General features: G+C 47.0%; 1 pseudogene; it reads right to left on the reverse strand.

Annotated features, from left to right (window-relative positions):
• Positions 1–6089: 6089 nt before the first annotated feature.
• LOC126929476 (inositol polyphosphate multikinase-like) lies at positions 6090–7242 on the reverse strand (annotated as a pseudogene).
• Between the last annotated feature and the right edge of the window lie 12702 nt (positions 7243–19944).

Below are 19944 nucleotides of genomic sequence, written 5' to 3' on the forward strand. Positions count from 1 at the left end.
GAAAACTGCAGCTCCAGGCAGATTTGTGAGCAGGTTGCTCATCAAAACTCCAGCTCTGGGCCACTTGGTGCTTGGGTTGGGAGAGGCAGATGTGGGAGAAGCAGAGATAGGAAACCACTGTGCTGGGGATGGTTCTGTTAGGGGTCAGCCCTGGCCACAGCCTCCCCTATATTTTGCTAGGGACCTAAGGCCCCATCTACAACTCCTTTCCTCTTGCAGAGAAAGCCCCCAGACCTCAACTTTCTCATGGGAATAATACGAGGTATGAGACCCAGGGATTTTTTAGGCTCTCCCCAGCTACAGTCCACATATTTCCTCCAGCTATGTTTGGGGGTCAAAAGACCCTTCTTTAGAACCCTAAATCCACCCAGTTTATACTTGTTCCTGGGCTTATGTCATCCTAGTCAGAACCTGGGAAGACGCCACTGTACCTGGAGGAGGCCATGAAGCTGTCACATGTAAAGTTCTGTGGATATGACCTGCTGATGCTGTCTGCTGTGAGTATCTGACGCTTCAAGTAGAATTGAAGCCCAGGCATTGTCATCTGCTTTCTTTACTAAATTATGCCAAGCCACTGGAAAAGTGACTGCACAAATTACATTTTTCAAACATATCTGTTGAATGAATGAACCTCAACCAGAACCTCTCCAGATACCTGAGTGAGCCTAGGGCCCCTCCTTCAGGACCCGAGGGACCCCTGTTCTGTCTGTGTCAAGGACAAAGACCAGTTAGAAGAATTACAAACATCCTTTACAAATGCAAAAACAGACTTGCTTTCTGTGTGCTTTTCCAAACAGAGGTATATGGGCCATTGAGACAGGATGCCCAGAACTCCATTGAAGGGAAAGAGAATAATAAATGTGAACCATAGCATGCCCAGCAGCCCCTTCACAGAGCCAGGCACTTGGGACCTGCTTGCCATGCCTTAGGCCATTTAGTTCCTTCAAGAACCCTATGAGGTTCATCTCACTACTTCACTTTACAAAGGAGCAAACAGGCTTAGAGGACTCTGGTGACATCCTCAAGACACAGCTAGTCGGAGACAGTCACCACTGTCAGTTGGAGGTGATGGACATTTCACCTGATAAACAGTTCCTCCATGAAGCTCCGCACAGTGATAAAATCCCAGGAGGGGCCCAGTCAGATGGCATAGGAGGAGACGGTTCTACCCAGAAATGCTGAAACCAGGGCTTTCACCAGCTTCTTCCCTGTACCTATCTGGAATGTTCGCACCCTGTAAGTCTCATTTTCATACTGGGGTGACAAGGAGAGACATGTCATTGACAACACCATGAACCACCAGAGGACTGGGATCTGGAGCTCACACAAGGAATCCCCAACCCTTCGGGGACTTGTGGATGAGGAGGACATGAGTGCCCATGGTAGAAAAGGTTCTAGACTTTCAAAGTAAAGTCTGGAGAATGGGGCCGGGCACGGTGGCTCGTGCCTGTAATCCCAGCACTTTGGGAGGCTGAGGCAGGTGAATCACAAGGTCAGGAGTTCGAGAACAGCCTGGCTAATATGGTGAAACCCCGTCTGTACTAAAAATAAAAAAATTAGCTGGGCCTGGTGGCATGTGCCTGTAGTTCCAGCTACTCGGGACGCTGAGGCAGAAGAATTGCTTGAATCCGGGAGTCGGAGGTTGCAGTGAGCCGAGATCGTGTCACTGGACTCCAGCCTGGCTGACAAAGTGAGACTCTGTCTCAAAAAAAAAAAAAAAAAAAATTATGAAAACATTAGTGTCTTCAAGGCGTTGTCACGGTGTTTGTCAGCTGTGGAGCAGCGGCACCTGCTGTATTAGTTAGCCTACAAGAGCATCACTCCTGCGAGTCCTCAAAAATCATCATCATGGTAGAGATTAGGGGACGCAGGCTTTTGGGTGTCAAATGGCCATGCAGCAGCTCCTGGGTCAGAACTGAGCATCTTCCAGAGGGAGGGCTACACGAAATCCCCTCTAGGCCACCTGAATTCCACTTCTGATACGGAGGGAAAGGACCTGGGGAGACCTCATCCTCTCCCCATTTTAGAGACAGTGCACAGGAGAAGACCCTTGAGAAGAACGCTTAGACTTAATATAATTGGATTTCATCCTTTAACATGAAAGGGAGTCTGGAGAAACAGCTAAGGCCATTTCAGCCCTTGGCGGGGGGAAAATGCCAGAAGACTCCAGGGTGGGAGAAAGCCCATCACAAGGCCCAGGATCTGAGAGGAGACTTGCTTCTTCCAGGTCCCATCTCCTATGCTCCCTCCTTCCGTAAGACCTACTGAAAGGCCCCACTGGGCTTCTGACCACTCACCAACCCCCTGTTCTTACCTGTCCTTACCAACTTCTTACCTGTTCCAAATTATGCAAAAAGAGTGCCCCTTCATCACCCTGGGAAGACCTGGAGGCAACTCAGGCCCTAGGTTTGAGGAGACAGTGCTGGGCCAAACCTCCTTGACCTTACCAGTTCTGTGACCCTAGAGAAATTTTTGGTGTTTTGGGGCCTCCCCAGCCCTGCAACATGCACAATGGGGTTATGCTAGCATCTCCTTCCTACTGAACTCATCAGGTGTGTTTGAGATAAATCTTATAAAACTCATTTTTTGGTGTCCCCTGTAGATATTGGACACACTTAGAGACGGAAGAATTTCAAGGAGTGAGGGGTGAGAGGTAGCACAGAATACAACTCCAGCAGGCCTGGGGTCCACAGTGTGATCTCAGGAAAGGCACTTTTGCTCTGGGCCTCGTTTTCCACGCTGCACCAGTAGAGGTTGAGATTAAAGGAAATTCAGCCATCATCATCCTCTGACACTGCACTTTCCAGTGCCTTCTGATTCTATTTAAAACCAGACCCTGTGCCTCATCTCAGCCTACGGTGGGCAGCATCCACAAAGGCTCACAGCACTGAGGGGTTAGTGACTCCCTTCTGAATAGAATACAACACAGATGATGGGATAGCACTTCTGTGCTGGTTCAGGCTGTTAGAGCAAAGAGCCATAGCCTGGGGAGCTCACCAAAGACAGAATTGTATTTCCCCCAGTTCTGGAGGCTGGAAGTTGGATATCAGGTTGCCAGCCTGGTCGGGCCCTGGTGAGGACTGTCTTCTGAGTGGCAGATTGCAGACTTCAGGTTGTGTCTTCGCCTGGCAGAAAGAGGGGAAGAGAGCTCTCTGGGGTTCCTTTTAATAAACCAGCAATCCCAATCATGTAGGCTCCACCCTCAGGACCTCATTACCTCCCACCTCCTGATACCATGAGATTGAGGGTTAGAATTTCAACATATAAACATAGGATCAGGCATGGTGGCTCAAGCCTAGAATCTCAGCACTTTGGGAGGCCGAGGTGAGAGGATTGCCTGAACCCAGGAGTTTGAGAGCAGCATGGGCAAAATAGGGAGCCCCTGTCCCTACAAATTTTTAAAAAATATATTAGCTGAAAATGGTGGCACATTTCTGTGGTCCCAGCTACTTGGGAGGCTAGGACAGAGGAACCACTTGAGCCTGGGAAGTGGGTGCTGCAGTAAGCCATGATGGCACCGCTGCATTCCAGGCTGGGTGTCAAAGCAATACTCTGTCTCTAGACAAGTAAATACATTTGGAGTGGGGAGCATTCGGCTCACCGTTCCTTGCCTAGGCCTCCTCATCTTCCCAGCCTCTGGTAACCACTATTGAACTTTCTGCTTCTAGGAGATAAATTTTTTGGATTCTGCATGCCTGAGATTATGCAGTGTAGATCTTTCTCCAACCAGGGTCATTTCATAGTTTACCTAATGTCCTCCAGCTTTCTCCACCGGGCTACAGAGATGATAGGATTTCCTGGAGTGTTATGGCTGAAGAGTATTTCTATATATATATATATACACACACATACATACATACACACACACACACACACACACACATAGGGCATTTTCTTTATCCCTTCGCCTGTGGGTAGACGAATAGGTTTATTCTGTACCTTGGCTGTCGTGACTAGTGTTTCAGTCACCATGGGAAGGCAGATATCTTTTTTGAACATGAGGATTTCACTTGCTTTAAAGGTATACCCAGTGGTGGGACTGCTAGCTGAAATGGTAGTTTTGAGAAACCTTCAACTGTTTTTCAGTGTTTAGAGTGATTTAATTCCTACCCATAGTGTATGAGAGTTTTCCTTTCTGCACGTCCGCCCTGGCCATCCCCTTCAAAAATTATTGCTTTTGTTTTGGTAATATGCTTTTTTTTTTTTTTTTTTTTTTTTTTTGAGATGGAGTCTTGCCCTGTCACCCGGGCTGGTGGAGTGCAATGGCACGATCTTGGCTCACTGCAACCTCCACCTCCCGGGTTCAAGCGATTCTCCTGCCTCAGCCTCTTGAGTAGCTGGGATTATAGGCACGTGGCCCCACATCTGGCTAATTTTTTGTATCTTTAGTAGAGACGGGTTTTCACCATGTTGGACAGGCTGGTCTCGAACTCCTGACTTCGTGATCCACCTGCCTTGGCCTCCCAAAATGCTGGGGTTACAGTCATGAGCCACCACACCTGGCCTGGTAATGGGTATTTTTAGTGAAATAAAATAGTAACTGAGTATGATTTTGATTTATGTTTTTGTGAGAATTAGTGATTGTGAGAAACTTTTCATTTGTGTCAATTTCATGTCTTCTTTTCAGACAGGGTCTATTCAGGTCTTTTAGGATTGGGTATTTGAGGTTGCAGGGGTTTTTCGTTTTGTTGTTGTTGCTGTCTATTTCACCTTAGTAGTGTCAGTTTGTTGTACGTGTTAGATGAGAATCCATTTCAGAGATAGAATTTTCTTCCAAAATTCTCTCTCAGTTTTTAGGGTGCTTAACTCTTGGTTCATTGTTTCCTCTACTCTGTAGAAATTCCAAAGTTTTACCTAGTCCCACATGTTTATATTTGCATACATTCGTGGTAATTTTCTATGCACCCATTTCCAATCCCTTATCATCGCCCCTTCTTCCCCCAAGCTCTAGTAACCACTGTTGCACTCTCTAGGTCTTTGAAATAAAGTTTTTTTTTTTTTAGATTCTGTATGAGTGAGATAACGAGATAATACAAGGTTTGTCTTTCTGTGCCCGGCTCATTTCATTTACCGTCACATCCTCCAGGTACAACCACAGGGCTCCCCATGAGGTGATGTCATTGAATTTTCCTGGCTGAAGAGTCGTCCATTGTGTACACATGGGAGTTTATTTTTTCATCTGCATATGGACGGTAGGTGGATTCATTTCCCTGACTCCCGTGAATAGTGCTGCAGTCCACACCAAAAGGCATCACCTCTCTCTTCCATGTGCCAATTTCATGTGTGTTGAATGTATTCCTAGCAGTACAGTTGCTAGTGGAAATGGTCGTTGTAGTTTTAATGTTTGGAGGAAGCCTCACGTTGTTTCTGTAGTATAGGTACTAGTTTACTTCCCCAACAAGTGTGGAGAAGAATTCCCCCTCTCTAAAAATCCACACGGGCCAGGCATGGTGGCTCACGCCTGTAATCCCAGCACTTTGGGAGGCTGAGATGGGTGGATCCCTGAGGTCAGGGGTTCAAGACCAGCCTGACCGACATGGGGAAACAATGTCTCTACTAAAAATACAAAAAAAAAAAAAAAAAAAAAAAAAAATTCAGCCAGGCGTGGTGGGCATCTGTAATCCCAGCTACTCAGGAGTCTGAGGCAAGCGAATCGCTGGAACCCAGGAGGTGGAGGTTGCAGTGAGCCGAGATCGTGCCATTGCACTCTAGCCTGGGCAACAAGAGCAAAACTCCATCAAAAAAAAAAAAAAAAAAAAAAAAAAAAAAAAAAAAAAAAAGGCCGGGCGCGGTGGCTCACGCCTGTAATCCCAGCACTTTGGGAGGCCGAGGCGGGCGGATCACGAGGTCAGGAGATCGAGACCATCCTGGCTAACACAGTGAAACCCCGTCTCTACTAAAAAAATACAAAAAACTAGCCGGGCGAGGTGGCGGGCGCCTGTAGTCCCAGCTACTCGGGAGGCTGAGGCGGGAGAATGGCGTAAACCCGGGAGGCGGAGCTTGCAGTGAGCTGAGATCCGGCCACTGCACTCCAGCCTGGGTGACAGAGCCAGACTCCATCTCAAAAAAAAAAAAAAAAGAAAGTTATTGTACTCTAGTACTTCTGTGTCTGGCAGTTATCCTTTGGACAAAACCTTTTCTGCCAAAGTTCTGTCATTCAATTTTGGAGTGGTTGACTGAGATGAACCTTCATAAACGGTAATGAACTTGCACAAAAATTAAGCTGCTTCTGGGCCGGGCTTGGTGGCTCATGCCTGTAATCCCAGCACTTTGGGAGGCCGAGGGAAGTGGATCACGAGGTCAAGCTTTGGAGACCAGCCTGGCCAACATAGTGAAATCCCGTCTCTACTAAAAATACAAAAAATTAGCTGGGCATGGTGGCAGGTGCCTGTAATCCTAGCTACTTTGGAGGCTGAGGCAGGAGAATCACTTGAACCTGGGAGGCAGAGGTTGCAGTGAGCCTAGATCGCGCCACTGCACTCCAGCCTGAACGATAGTGCCAGAGTCCGTCTCAAAAAAAAAAAGAAAAGAAAAAAGTTAAGCTGCTTCTAGTTTTCAAACCACTGCAGTTTTCTCAAGCTTCTGAATGCTAGCAGCAACAAACAGCATCTTTTCTTAAGCAGTACCCATTATGAAAAAATCTGGAGACTCCATCCTTTATAGTTTCTTTTGTTAAGCTTCTTCCTTAATTCTAGTTTTGTGTCTCATAGCTATGGGAACGAACATGATAAACCCTCATGCCAAGGACCAGGAACCCAATCTCTTCCATTAATGGGTACTTGCTGACCTGTTGCTGAATGTTCTCAGATGAGGCAAAAGGATTATAGCTTTTTTGCCGTTATCTTTACATCCATTATACAGGGCTTATTAAATGTATGGGTCGCATCTTCCAGTTTTAGGTATAAATCGTTTGGTGCAGTGGGAGGTGACTGGATACCATAATATTTTGGCAAATATTTTCGTAGCTCTAGAAGAACAACATCAGTACAGTCAGCAGCATAAACCATATTATAGAATTCCAGCGCTCTTGGGCCCCTTGGAGGTGGCTGTAACTGTTTCACAACCGTGCCATCTGGATGTTGCAGTATACCCACTTTGTCCACGCAGCCGTTTAGGAAACGGAGTCGGCCGTCCGCCGGCCGCAGGGTGCCTTCAGGGGTGGCCTCGATCGCCGGTGGGGTAAGCATTTCTGGGGAACCCGGGGCCTCGACCCGGAGGTGGGGTTGGCGGCTCTGTTGCCATAACGGAGAGCAGAAGCGGTAGCGGCAACGAGAGCAGGAAAAAAAATAGGGTGATGGAGGGGGCGCCGGAGAACCCCGGGGCCGCTCAGGCGCCAGGAGACCCGGGGGTTGCCGCGGCTGGTGCCCACTGAGGCCCGGGGAGGGGGCCCCTGGCGCCGCGGGGGCGCGGGCGCTCCTCTGCCCAACTCTCGGGGGAGCGCGGCTCTCGGCTCCTGCTCCTCTGCCGCCGGCCCCGGCGCTGCCCAGTAGACAGCTGGACTTGGTGGCGGGCGCCTGTACTCCCAGCTACTCGGGAGGCTGAGGCAGGAGAATGGCGTGAACCTGGGAGGCAGAGCTTGAAGTGAGCTGAGATTGCACCACTGTACTCCAGCCTGGGCCGCAGAGCCAGACTGCGTCTCAAAAAAAGAAAAGAAAAGAAATTATCAAGTTTTACCTGGTCCCATGTGCTTATATTTGCATATGGTAGTGGTGATTTTTGTGCTCCCATATCCTCCCTGGCCATCCCTCTTCTTCCTTCACAAGGTCTGGTAATGACTATTGCACTCTCTAAGGCTTAGAGATAATGTTTTTTAGATTCTGAATGAGTGAGATGACTCAAAAGTTTGTCTTTCTCTGTCTTCCTCTGCCTGGCTCATCTCATTTACCATCGTGTCCTCCGGGTGCAACCGTGTGGCTCCACGTGGCATGATTTCCTTATACTTTTCTGGTTGAAAAGCATTCTGGTGTCTACGCATAGGACAGCTTCTTTATTCCTTATCTGTAATGGACAGGTAGGTTGATTCCTTATCGTGGCTCTTGTGAATAGTGCTGGAATTCATACAGGAAAGCAGATCTCTCTTCTGTGTCCTGATTTCAGTTGCTTTGAGTGTATACCTAGTAGGAGAGTTGCTGGTTGAAACAGTAGTTGTAGTCCGAAGGTTTGGAGGAAGGTCCAAGTTGTTTCTGTAATGTGTATACCGATTTACCTTCCCACCAACTGTGGAGAGGAATCTCTGGAAACTCACACCAGTAATTGCCTTTCTTTTACTATTTTTCATCTTTTTGGGGGTAACATTCATTGCAACCAGTGTAAGGTGCTGTGAGTGTGGTTTTCATTTTCTTTTTTTCATGATTAGTGATGTTTACTGAGTTACTGTGAACTTGTTTCACTTTGATGTGTAAGACTGGGTGAAGGACCTGAAGACATGAGGTTGATAAAAGAGAAGGTAAAAGCGAAGATTCTCAACATCACAAATCCTTACAAAAACATACATCAAAACCATACTCTGATACTGTCTCGCTCCAGATAGAATGAATAGTACCAATATTTGATGACAATTTCATTGTTATAGAATTTGATGTTATAGTCTATAACAATGAAAAATATATATATAATGAAATATATAAATGAATGAATATATAATTAAATATATAAAATGAAATATATATATATATATATTTTTGAGATGGAGTCTTGCTCTGTTGCCCAGGCTGGAGTGCAGTGGCGCAATCTCAGCTCACTGCAAGCTCCGATTCCCGGGTTCATGCCATTCTCCTGCCTCAGCCTTCCGAGTAGCTGGGACTACAGGTGCCCACCACCACGCACAGCTAATTTTTTGCATATTTTAGTAGAGACGGGGTTTCACTGTGTTAGCCAGGATGGTCTCGATCTCCTGACCGTGATCCGCCTGCCTCAGCCTCCCAAAGTGCTGGGATTACAGGCGTGAGCCACCGCCTCCTGACATTTTGATATATTTTTATGTAGCCTCATGATCAAATCATCATATCTGGCATCTCTGTGACCTCCCACAGTTATTATTTCTCTGTGGAGAGAACATTCTGAGCCATTCTTTCCAGCTTATTTTGAAAAATTTGCTTTGATACTGTGATCTGAGTCACCTTGCTGTGGTATAGAATGCCAGAATGGATTCCTCTCATCTGAGCGTCACTTTGTACCCATTACCAATCTCTGCCCAGGCCCCCTCCTCCTCCCAACCTCTGGTAACCACTATTGGATGTTCTACTTCTAGGAGTCAATGTTTTTTGGATTCCAGGTTCCTGAGGTCATGCAGTGTGGGTCTCTCTCTACCAGGCTCATTTCATTTCACCTATTGTCCGCCAGGTGTCTCCACATGGCTGCAGATGATACGATGTCTGGAAGTGTTAGAGCTGAAAAGTATTTCATCGTGTACATGTACTGCAGGTCCTTTATCCCTTCATCTGTGGATGGACAGGTAGGTTGATTCCGTATCTTGGCTATTGTGACTAGTGCTTCAGGAAACGTGGGAAGGCAGATAACTCTTAGACACCGGGATTTCATTTCCTCTAAATGTGTACTCTGTGGCGGGATTGCTAGCTGGAGTGGTAGTTATACTTTTAATATATTCAGGAACCTACAAGTACTTTTTATAGTGTGTATTCTTTTTTTTTTTTTTTTTTTTTTTGAGACGGAGTCTCGCTCCGTCGCCCAGGCTGGAGTGCAGTGGCCGGGTCTCAGCTCATTGCAAGCTCCACCTCCCGGGTTTACGCCATTCTCCTGTCTCAGCCTCCCGAGTAGCTGGGACTGCAGGCGCCCGCCACCTTGCCCGGCTAGTTTTTTGTATTTTTTAGTAGACACGGGGTTTCACTGTGTTAGCCAGGATGGTCTCGATCTCCTGACCTCGTGATCCGCCCGTCTCGGCCTCCCAAAGTGCTGGGATTACAGGCTTGAGCCACCGCACCAGGCCTTCATAGTGTGTATTCTAATTTACACTCCCACAAAGAGCGTACAAGAGTTTTCCTTTCTGCAAGTCTATTGCCTTCTGGCCATTGCCTTCAACAATTTTGATTTTTGTTTTTCGTAATATTCATTCTAAGTGGCGTGAGACCATATCGGAGTGTGGTTTTGATTCACATTTTAGTGAGGATGTGTTACTGTTGAGAAATTTTTACCTGTGAGTCAGATTCATGTCTTCTTTCCACACATGTCTGTTCAGGGCCTCTTAGCTTGGGTGTTCCTTGTTGTTTTTCACTTAGTAGTGTCAGTTTATTTTATGTGTTAGAAAACAACCTTTTTTGGATATAGGATTTTCCATAATTCTCTCCCAATCTTTAGGATGCCTTATTTTTAGGTTTATTTTTTCCTTCTCCCTGTAGAAGTTCTAATGTTTTCCTATTTATGTTTTCTATTTATGTATGTTAGTGGTGATTTCGCATGTTTTCTATTTATGTATGTTAGTGGTGATTTTGGTGTCCAACCCCTCCACCCGCTGCCACAAGGAAAATGTACACACATACATATCTGTGTGTGTGTATAATGTGTGTGTTATGAGGGGAACTATGCCCACAGACAATGCAATGGCTTGGCTATATCTATATATATGCATATACACCATATGTATATGCATATATACTATATATATGCATATACACTATATGAGAGAGAGAGAGAGAAAGAGAGACAGAAAGAGAGAGAGCCAAATCATTTACAGCAGTGGGGAGATTGGACACCAAAATCACCGCTAACATATGTAAGTAGAAAATATGCGACACTAGGAAAACTTTAAAACTTCTACAGGGAGAGGGAAAATATACACCTAAAACCAAAACATACATACATATGCCCACAGGAGCATTTCCCACATTTAGGAAAAGATGTATCTAAAAGAACCATCTGAGGGAGCCCCAGCTACCATCTCTGGGTCACACTGGGAACATCACAGTCTCTCTAGCCTCAGTCAAGTTTCTGTCCTGGGAAACCCTGAACTCTTGTTCCTTCTATGACCTTCAGGCTAGATCCACCTGTCCTGTTAGCAGGAGATGGGCTTCGACTCCAGGTCAGATTGAATGCACATATTGTGATAGCTTTGAATATCACTTAATAGCAGAGTGTACATATATCATCACAGATGGGAATGGAGAATGATATATATATGTATACAATATATATGTTCACACAATCATATATATGGTTTTCTGTGTGTATATATAATATATATAATGTATGTATGTATAAAAGAAAAATTTGAAGTTACACAAAATATAAAGAATAGCCCAACAATCCCTCTGCACACATCATCCAATCTCAACCATATCCTATTTATCTGTTATCCTAATCCCTCATAATGATATGAAAAAATTCAAACATTAAATCACTTCACTGATTTCTGCTTCACTATATGCATACACTTTTAGTGTTCCCAAACTCTTTTGTATTAAACTCTTTTTCATTTCGTCTCTTAAGGATCTGGCTCAGATTCTAAGTGGCACGAGACTGTATCTGAGTGTGGTTCTGATTCACATTTTTGTGAGAATGAGTTATGTTGAGAAACTTTTACCGGTGAGTCAAATTCATGTCTTCTCTCCTGAGAGAGACCTTGGAGTCACGCATAGACTGTCTGTCCTGCTGGATTCTCTATATTATTCGAAGCCGATACAAAGGCCCCACTCTGTTCTGGGGGTGGAAAAGAGAAACAGTGAAGGAGCTCCTGTCAAGCCCTTTTCAAACCCTTCAGTCACTCACCTGTGCAGAGAAGGGGGAGAAAGGGAGGTCAAGCCAGTGCAGGGTACCCCCAGAGTCGCTTCCTGAGACCCCAAGCATGAGGACACAGCTCCCCTACAAATCCATGATGCTCCTTCACTACTGTGTGAGATGGATCTTATTCATTTGAGGATGTCCCTCATTCCTGAGTGTCCCCAGGCTCACTGAAGTCTCTGCATGAGCAGCAAATGACCTGAAGATGCAGGAGAGGGTGCCCAGTACAGGACCTGACTCGGAGGCAGAGGGAGCCTGATGCTGGGAGTCCTGTGCATGCTGGGAGATTATGAACACAGTCACATCTCACTGTGGACATCTCTCTCTGTTTGTCCAACATCCTTGGAGTCACAAACATCTGCTTCCTTTGAGTCTCAGGAGGGAAGCCCGGTTTGCAGAGAGGCCGACTGAAATGAGCAGTTATGGGGGAGGTGACCTCACTCTCAGAGCTGCTCAGGAGAGCTGGGGATGGGATACATGGGACCCAGTGACCAACAAGAAACTCTCATACCACATACATCTCTGAGTCAGGGCTAGACCCTGGGCTTGGCATAGGTGAGGTCAGCACCTCCTTCCTCCTCCATCAGCTCCCTGGAGAGATATTGAGCCCCGAGAACTGATTGATGCCACTGTATACATGATCCAGGTGAGAAGCTTTGAGTACTGTATGAAATTAACATTTTAACAACAACAAAAAGACATTTTCACATTTATGTGTCCTAGGGAAATTAGGTGTTTACTGAAGAAATGAGAATAGCAGTCACTTGCTGATCTAGACTTGGTGCAGCAGTGACAGCACCAGGCAGAGAGAACATGGGAGGTTTTAGCCTCAATTACCCATGGGTCTGGAGCGCCACGTAAACATCACTGATTTCCGCACATCCACTACAGCAACAGAGAGCCTCATCCTCAGGTCGCATTCCAGAGATGTGCAGAACCCCTGCATTGGTCAAGGCATCTTTGGACTCAGCGAAGCCCCTGCATTTCTCTTTTTGTTTGTTTGTTTGTTTTTTGAGACAGAGTCTTGCTCTGTCACTCAGGCTGGAGTGCAGTGGCGTGATCTCAGCTCACTGCAAGCTCCACCTCCCAGGTTCAGGCCATTCTCCTGCCTCAGCCTCCTGAGTAGCTGGGACTACAGGCGCCCGCCAGCATCCCTGGCTAAATTTTTGTATTTTTAGTAGACACGGGGTTTCACCGTGTTAGCCAGGATGGTCTCGATCTCCTGACCTCGTGATCCGCCCGCCTCGGCCTCCCAAAGTGCTGGGATTACAGGCGTGAGCTACCGCACCCGGCCAAGCCCCTGGATTTCTAATCCCCACGGTGGACTTGAGGAGTACAGTTGAACCCAGAGAAGATTGCCTGGCTTCTGCTGATACCACGTGGTCACAAAGTCATCAACACTAAAGCCACTGCTCAGGGCACAGGCAAGTCTCGCAGAAGTTCTCAGAGATCAAGATAGGGAGGTGAGCGACTCAGTGCAGACTGGGAGAGCAAACCAGGAACAGAGGTGCTCATGGGTGAGGCAGCGAGGATACAAGTCTAGCTCTTCGAAGAGAGGAACAGAAGGCACTGACCCAGGCTGGGGTCTGCCCAAGACATCTGAGGCCTGCCCCACGGCCTCAGCCACAGCTGCAGCAGGTGCCAGTTCAGCCTTCCTCACACCTGCCAGCATCCCTGTAATGAAGTAGTCAACCCCACCAAAAATATGTATGGATTCTCCTGTCTTCTTCACTCGGGGGCTGTCTCTCCCTATGGGTCCTAGTGCCCCTCTCTCCCTGGTCAGCCAGTAGCTGCATGCGCAGCCAGTTCCAGGCCCTCAGCCAGCACATCTGCAGGACTGGCTCCCCAGTGGACACCACTGTCACCCCACAGACACCCCTCCCCTTTCCTAGCCTCTCATTGTAGGGCCTCCTGCTAGCTCCAGTGGGAGCCTCTTTCCATCTTCCCAGACGCTTCCTACACCCCTAGGTGGCAGCACAGCCTCAGCCAAGGACACTACCACCTTCCTGCACTGGGGTTCTGTGGCCCCACCCCAAATTTGAAACTTTCCACTAACCCTGGAGCCACTGCTTAGCCCATACCTGGGACCCCTGAGGGGCAGCAGCACAGACCCCCGCCTTTGACCACTGTCTCCAGTTTGGAAGCCTGGCACCTCCAACTCCAGTCCAGCCCCAACCTCTGCTGTGGGAGGCCAGCCAGCCTCGGGCACCAAAACACGTTCAACCTCGGGGGGCCATCACTCACCACTTCTACCTTGACCCCACAAGCGCCCACCCTGCCGTATCCCCCCGGGCCCATCCACTGCCTCTGGCTCTGCAGCTGCCACCTACACATCCAGCGCCATGGCCAATATTTGGACCCACGTACATTCTGGTAAGATGAGAGGGACAACATTTTTATCCCATTTTTCCACGGATCAGGAGCGCTTTCTGTTTATGAGGCTGTGTTCAGCTGTATGCCAGAGACAATCAGCCTCACCCATAATGCTGGGGTCCAGAGGTGGACAGAGGGGTTCTATGGACAAACCGGCATCTGGGTAATGAGGCTCAAATCTCTGAAGGTCCATCCTCCCTGTCCTAGGTGACAAACACAGTGGTTCTGCCCGAGTCCATTGTACCAGTTGCCATGGTAACTCCCGATGTCTCTACTGCCGCTTGTGCAGGAGAAGGTGACCTCGGGGTCTGGGGCACAACAAGAGCTTTACAGGGGGAATTCTGCATGGACAGGTTGGGGAGTTCCTGCTCCGTGATGTCCCACAACCCTCCCCGCCACCTGGACTGTTGAAAAGCTCCAATGGTAGAAGGCAGGAGAGGAGGAAACACTAGATAGTTTCTGTGATCTCAGAAAATCACCCATGGGGGTCCCCGCGGTCCTGAGTGGGATCAGCTGTAGGAAAGTCACATCCATGGAATCAGCATCCCCCAACTCCCCCAGAGCAGGCAACGGTGTTTTTCCAGCAATGGTGGAGCCTTCCCTTCACGTTCTCACGCCCCACAGAAAGGTTTGCTGGCCTCGGGCCCTCATTTCCCCCCATCCCTGCCTCCCACCTCCTGACCTGAACACTGAAGGTGCACGTACCTACCTGTGAGTGACTCAGGCCAGATCCTCGCTGGAACTCCTCTGGGACCTGTGTCCTCACCTTAGTGCCTCATCCCTGGGTCACAGCGGGCCTCAGGCAGCCGCAAGCACAGATGATCGGGGTTGGAGAGAGGTGACTGGAGAGGAAAGAGGTTTCTGCTCTGATCCCTCAAAGACAGAGTCCATGCTGTAGAGACTGTCTATCTGCTTGAATGCTCTCCAGCCTCTGGCCAAAAAGAAAACTAGGAAAGCCTCATTTCCCTTCATCCAAATAATAATAATAATAAAAAGTCAGCTCCACGGGCTCTGGGTTTTGCTCATCTAGATAACGGGCGACACCGCAGCGGTATCTCGAGGTGTTTGTTTTTGTTTTCAGCATTCCTGAGACTTCAGAAACATTCCGTGGAGAATTGAGAAGAGAGTATTGTCTGAGCCAGAAAGTGCGTCCCTGTGGAGTTTGTATATGTGAGTTATTTTAATATCTAAACATTGTCAGAGAACAAGACTCCGAGCAGGCGGAGGTTTTATCCCACCTCCCCACCTGTGTGTGTCAGTGTGCAAAGCACTGCGGTGCTCAATCACACAGTAATAGCCTCGTCCTCAGACTGGAGCTCAGATATGAGCAAAAGTCCTTTGTTGGACCAGCCTTCCATCAATCCAGAGGAGCGACTCGGGACCCTGGAGCCCTGGTCATGAAGTACATTTTGGTAGTGGCTCAGGAGATACCAGGGAGGGCTCCCTGGCTTATGCCGGTACCAGTATATCCAATAGAAATCAGCATGGAAGCCACTGCTCAGGGTGCGGGGGAGTGTGGCTGGTGCTCCCAGAGATGCAGAGAGGGAGGGCGGCTGAGTCAGCACAGGCTGGGAGAGGGAACCTGCAGACACAGGCGCACATGGCTGCTGGCTCACCTACCAGCATGAAGTTGCTGAAAGATCTGAACCAGAGGGGTCTGCTGAAGCCTGGGGGACCTGACCTGGACGTGGGAGGCCTGTCCCTACCTGAGAAGTGAGAGAGGAGCAGCAGGAGGACAGGAGCCATGGTGGACACAGCCCTTCTGAGGTCCAGAGCTGGAGTGGGCTGCTCCGGGCCTTTCTTATCCCCTCCACTGACCTCACAGAGGAGGAGTTATAGGTGCCAATGTGTCTCCCACATTGCCTGCTTCGACCTCACTCCGTGTATTTATTCAAGTCCTAGGGGCTGGCGGACCGGGGAAGTCTGACAGGCCAGACCTGGGAAGAAGTGGGTGCTGGAACCACACCCAGGGAGGGCACAGCTTCCAGGTCAGCCTCAGTGAGTGCAGGCTCCAACGCCCAGCCCTGGGGAATTTGTGGGGTAGGAGGGGGTTGGCACAGCTGTGGCTGCCCACTGCACAGACCCTGGGAGAGACCCGTAGTGTCTCCTGCTGCTCTCTCACCAGACTGCATTCCCTCAGTAGAAATCATGTGAGTGGTGTCGGCCTGAGAGCCCAGTGAGTGTCAGTCTGGAAGCATCCATGGCCACGCCCTGGGTCATGCCCCAAGTTACTGATACTAAAAAACATCTTTTTTTTTTTTGTATTATACTTTATGTTCCAGGGTACATGTGCACAATGTTCAGGTTTGTTACATATGTATACACATGGCATGTTGGTGTGGGCACCCATTAACTCATCATTTACATTAGGTATATCTCCTAATGCTATCCCTCCCCCCTCCTCCCACCCCACGACAGGCCTCGGTGTGTGATGTTCCCCTTCCTGTGTCCTATTGTTCTCATTGTTCAGTTCCCACCTATGAGTGAGAACATGTGGTGTTTGGTTTTCTGTTCTTGCAATAGTTTGCTGAGAATGATGGTTTCCAGCTTCATCCATATCCCTGCAAAGGACACGAACTCAACCTTTTTTGTGGCTGCATAGTATTTCATGGTGTATATGTGCCACATTTTCTTAATCCAGTCTGTCATTGATGGACATTTGGGTTGATTCCAAGTCTTTGCTATTGTGAATAGTGCCGCAGTAAACATATGTGTGCATGTGTCTTTATAGCAGCATGATTTATAATCCTTTGGGTATATACCCAGTAATGGGATGGCTGGGTCATATGGTATTTCTAGTTCTAGATCCTTGAGCAATCACCACACTGTCTTCCACAATGGTTGAACTAGTTTACAGTCCCACCAACAGTGTAAAAGTGTTCCTATTTCTCCAGAGCCTCTCCAGCACCTGTTGAAAAACATCATTTTTCAATACTTTTTTTTTTGTGTTACCAGAAGGACATAGGCAAAATATCACCCCCATCCAATGAAAGGAGGCTGCAGGGAGGCTGCAGAGGGCTCTGGGAGCAAAGTCCTGGGCAGCTCCTTCCACGGAGGCCAGGGAAGGGGGTGATTGTGACTTGGGTCTCACTGGGTTGTGGGGTCCTGCTCTGGAACAAATACTCACACAGCATTACTAGGGAGAGATAGGGCTTTGGAAAAAGAAGAGACATTTTAAATGCCATGACATGCTGAGGCGATGACGGAATACATCATGGACGAGAAGACTGAACAAGTGAAGTGTAAGTGTCAAGTCAGGTAAGGACATTGGAGTCCAGACTGTAAGGTCCTTGTGTGTCAGAGTGAGGGGTTTGGTTTGATTCATTATCTGAGTTTGTTTCGGGTTGTGAACTGGAGGCAGAATAGATGAAACTGACAGTTTAGAAAGACATCCTTTGGTGTCAGGTTCAACAAAGAGCCTGAAGGCAGCCATTGCAGGAGAGGGGTTATCAGGAGGGTTGATGGTTGATCCCAGGGATCTGGAGGAGGAAGGAGAAAGAGCCCAGGAGAAACCACAGGGTAACTGTGTCCCTAGAGGAACGGTGAGAGAGGGATGGGGATAAAGCTGAGTGTTGTAGACGGGTTGACCAGGTGGGTTTTATTGTTATTAACTGTCTTGCAGAGAGAGAGAGAGAGAGAGAGAGAGATTCTCCTGAGAGCTGGCAGGGCCAGGCCACACTGTCCACCTAACTCTGCTGCTTATTCCGGTACAGAAGAAGGTGACCATTAATCCCAGATGGTGGGGCCGGCTGAGTGAGCACAGACTTCAGGCAGGACCCTGGAAGGGAAGACGGGGCACGCGGCTGCTGGCACAGAGCCTGACACAGGAAGGCATAGCCACTCTTTTTATGATGATGAGTGATGCATCCCTGCCTTGACATCTGAGGAGCCTGTGCTGTCTCCTTTGCTGACACCCAACTGTGCACTTTCTCAGGAGAAGACCTGTATCAATAGTCAATAATAAATTGTACCTAGATCAGTCTCCTCTGCTGATACCCAACTGTGCACTTTCTCAAACCTGTTTCAATAGTCAATAATAAAATGTACCTAGATCACCTCTCTACCCGTTGCTGGAACTTTTACCTAGTGTCCTTTATGAAAGAAATACCTAGTGTCTTTATGTAAGAAACTATTTCAACATTTCTTCAAATTATCTCCTGGGTTAATTGCTGAGTTTTGTAATTATTCTCCTATAGATATGTTTGAAGTTTATCATTTTTAGCGAGACTAGAATAATAAACATTCTACGCTACTTTTAAAATTACATAAGCAATATATTTGATCTTATTAATTATAACCTTGATAATTTTATTATTTATTCCAATAATTTTTAACAATGTTTTAATTTTCTTCATATATAGTTGCCTTTAAAATGTTAACACATTTGTATAAACTTTTTTTGCTCTTCTAATATCCTTGGCCTCTTATTTCTCAGAAACAAATTTCTACCACAGAGAAGAAATATTAGAAGTTATATCAAAAATGGAGTATGTTGTGAATTTTAAAAACCTTTTAAAATATGGCTTTTTAAAAATTTTATTTATTTTTTATTATACTTTAAGTTCTGGGATACATGTGCAGAACGTGCAGGTTTGTTACATAGGTATACACATTCTATGGTGGTTTGCAGCACCTATCAACCCATCATCTACATTAGGTATTTCTCCAAATGTTATCCCTCCCCTAGCCCCCAACCCCCTGTCAGGCCCCGGTATGTAATATTCTCCTCCCTGTGTCCATGTGTTCTCATTGTTCAACTCCCACTTAAGAGTGAGAACATGCGGTGTTTGGTTTTCTGTTCCTGTGTTAGTTTACTAAGAATGATGGTTTCCAGCTTCATCCATGTCCCTGCAAAGGACATTAACTCAATACCATTCAGGACACGGGCATGGTCAAAGACTTCATGACTAAAACACCAAAAGCAATGGCAACAAAAGCCAAAATTAACAAATGGGATCTAATTAAACTAAAGAGCTTCTGCACAGCGAAAGAAACTATAATCAGAGTGAACTGGCAACCTACAGAACGGGAGAACATTTTTGCAAAAGATGGCTTTTAAGTAATTTTACACAGCAGGTTGTCTATTAATATGTAACATGCTAACAGATCTCTTTGATCAACCCTATTTCCTTGAGATTAAAAGTAGATTTAGCATTTTCTTCAAGAAGCTATTTTTATTCTGTTTCTGTAATGTGAAATTTTACTTCATTATAAAGTGATCTCTTATGTCTGTCGTTAAAATAAATCAAATCAGAAACTAAATCCAGATCTGGGAAAACGACATTTTATTTTATTTATCTCTGATGCATCTTATAATTTTTTTTTTGCTATGAATGTCTATGTGGATACTCTTCACTAAGAAAAACAGATTCTTGGCCGGGTGCGGTGGCTCATGCCTGTAATCCCAGCACTTTGGGAGGCCGAAGTGGGCGGATCACGAAGTCAGGAGATTGAGACCATCCTGGTGAACAACGGTGAAACCCTGTCTCTACTCAAAATACAAAAAAATTGTCGGGCGTGATGGCGGGCGCCTGTAGTCCCAGCTTCTCGGGAGGCTGCGGCAGGAGAATGGCGTGAACCCGGGAGACAGAGATTGCAGTGAGCCGAGATCGCACCACTGCACTCCAGCCTGGGCGACAGAGCGAGACTCCGCCTCAAACAACAAACAAACAAAAAAAAACAAACAAAAAAACAACCAGATTCTTTTGGAATACATTACCTTTCTACACTACATTTATTTCTTAAAATTGGTAAGAGCAACATGTTAAATGCTAGCAAAACTAAGAGCCCTCAGTTCGACTCCCCATCCTCGCACTCAAAAAATTTACTTCTAAGCTC

Source organism: Macaca thibetana, chromosome 10, assembly GCF_024542745.1.
Source record: "Macaca thibetana thibetana isolate TM-01 chromosome 10, ASM2454274v1, whole genome shotgun sequence".
Classification (NCBI taxonomy): Eukaryota; Metazoa; Chordata; class Mammalia; order Primates; family Cercopithecidae; genus Macaca; species Macaca thibetana.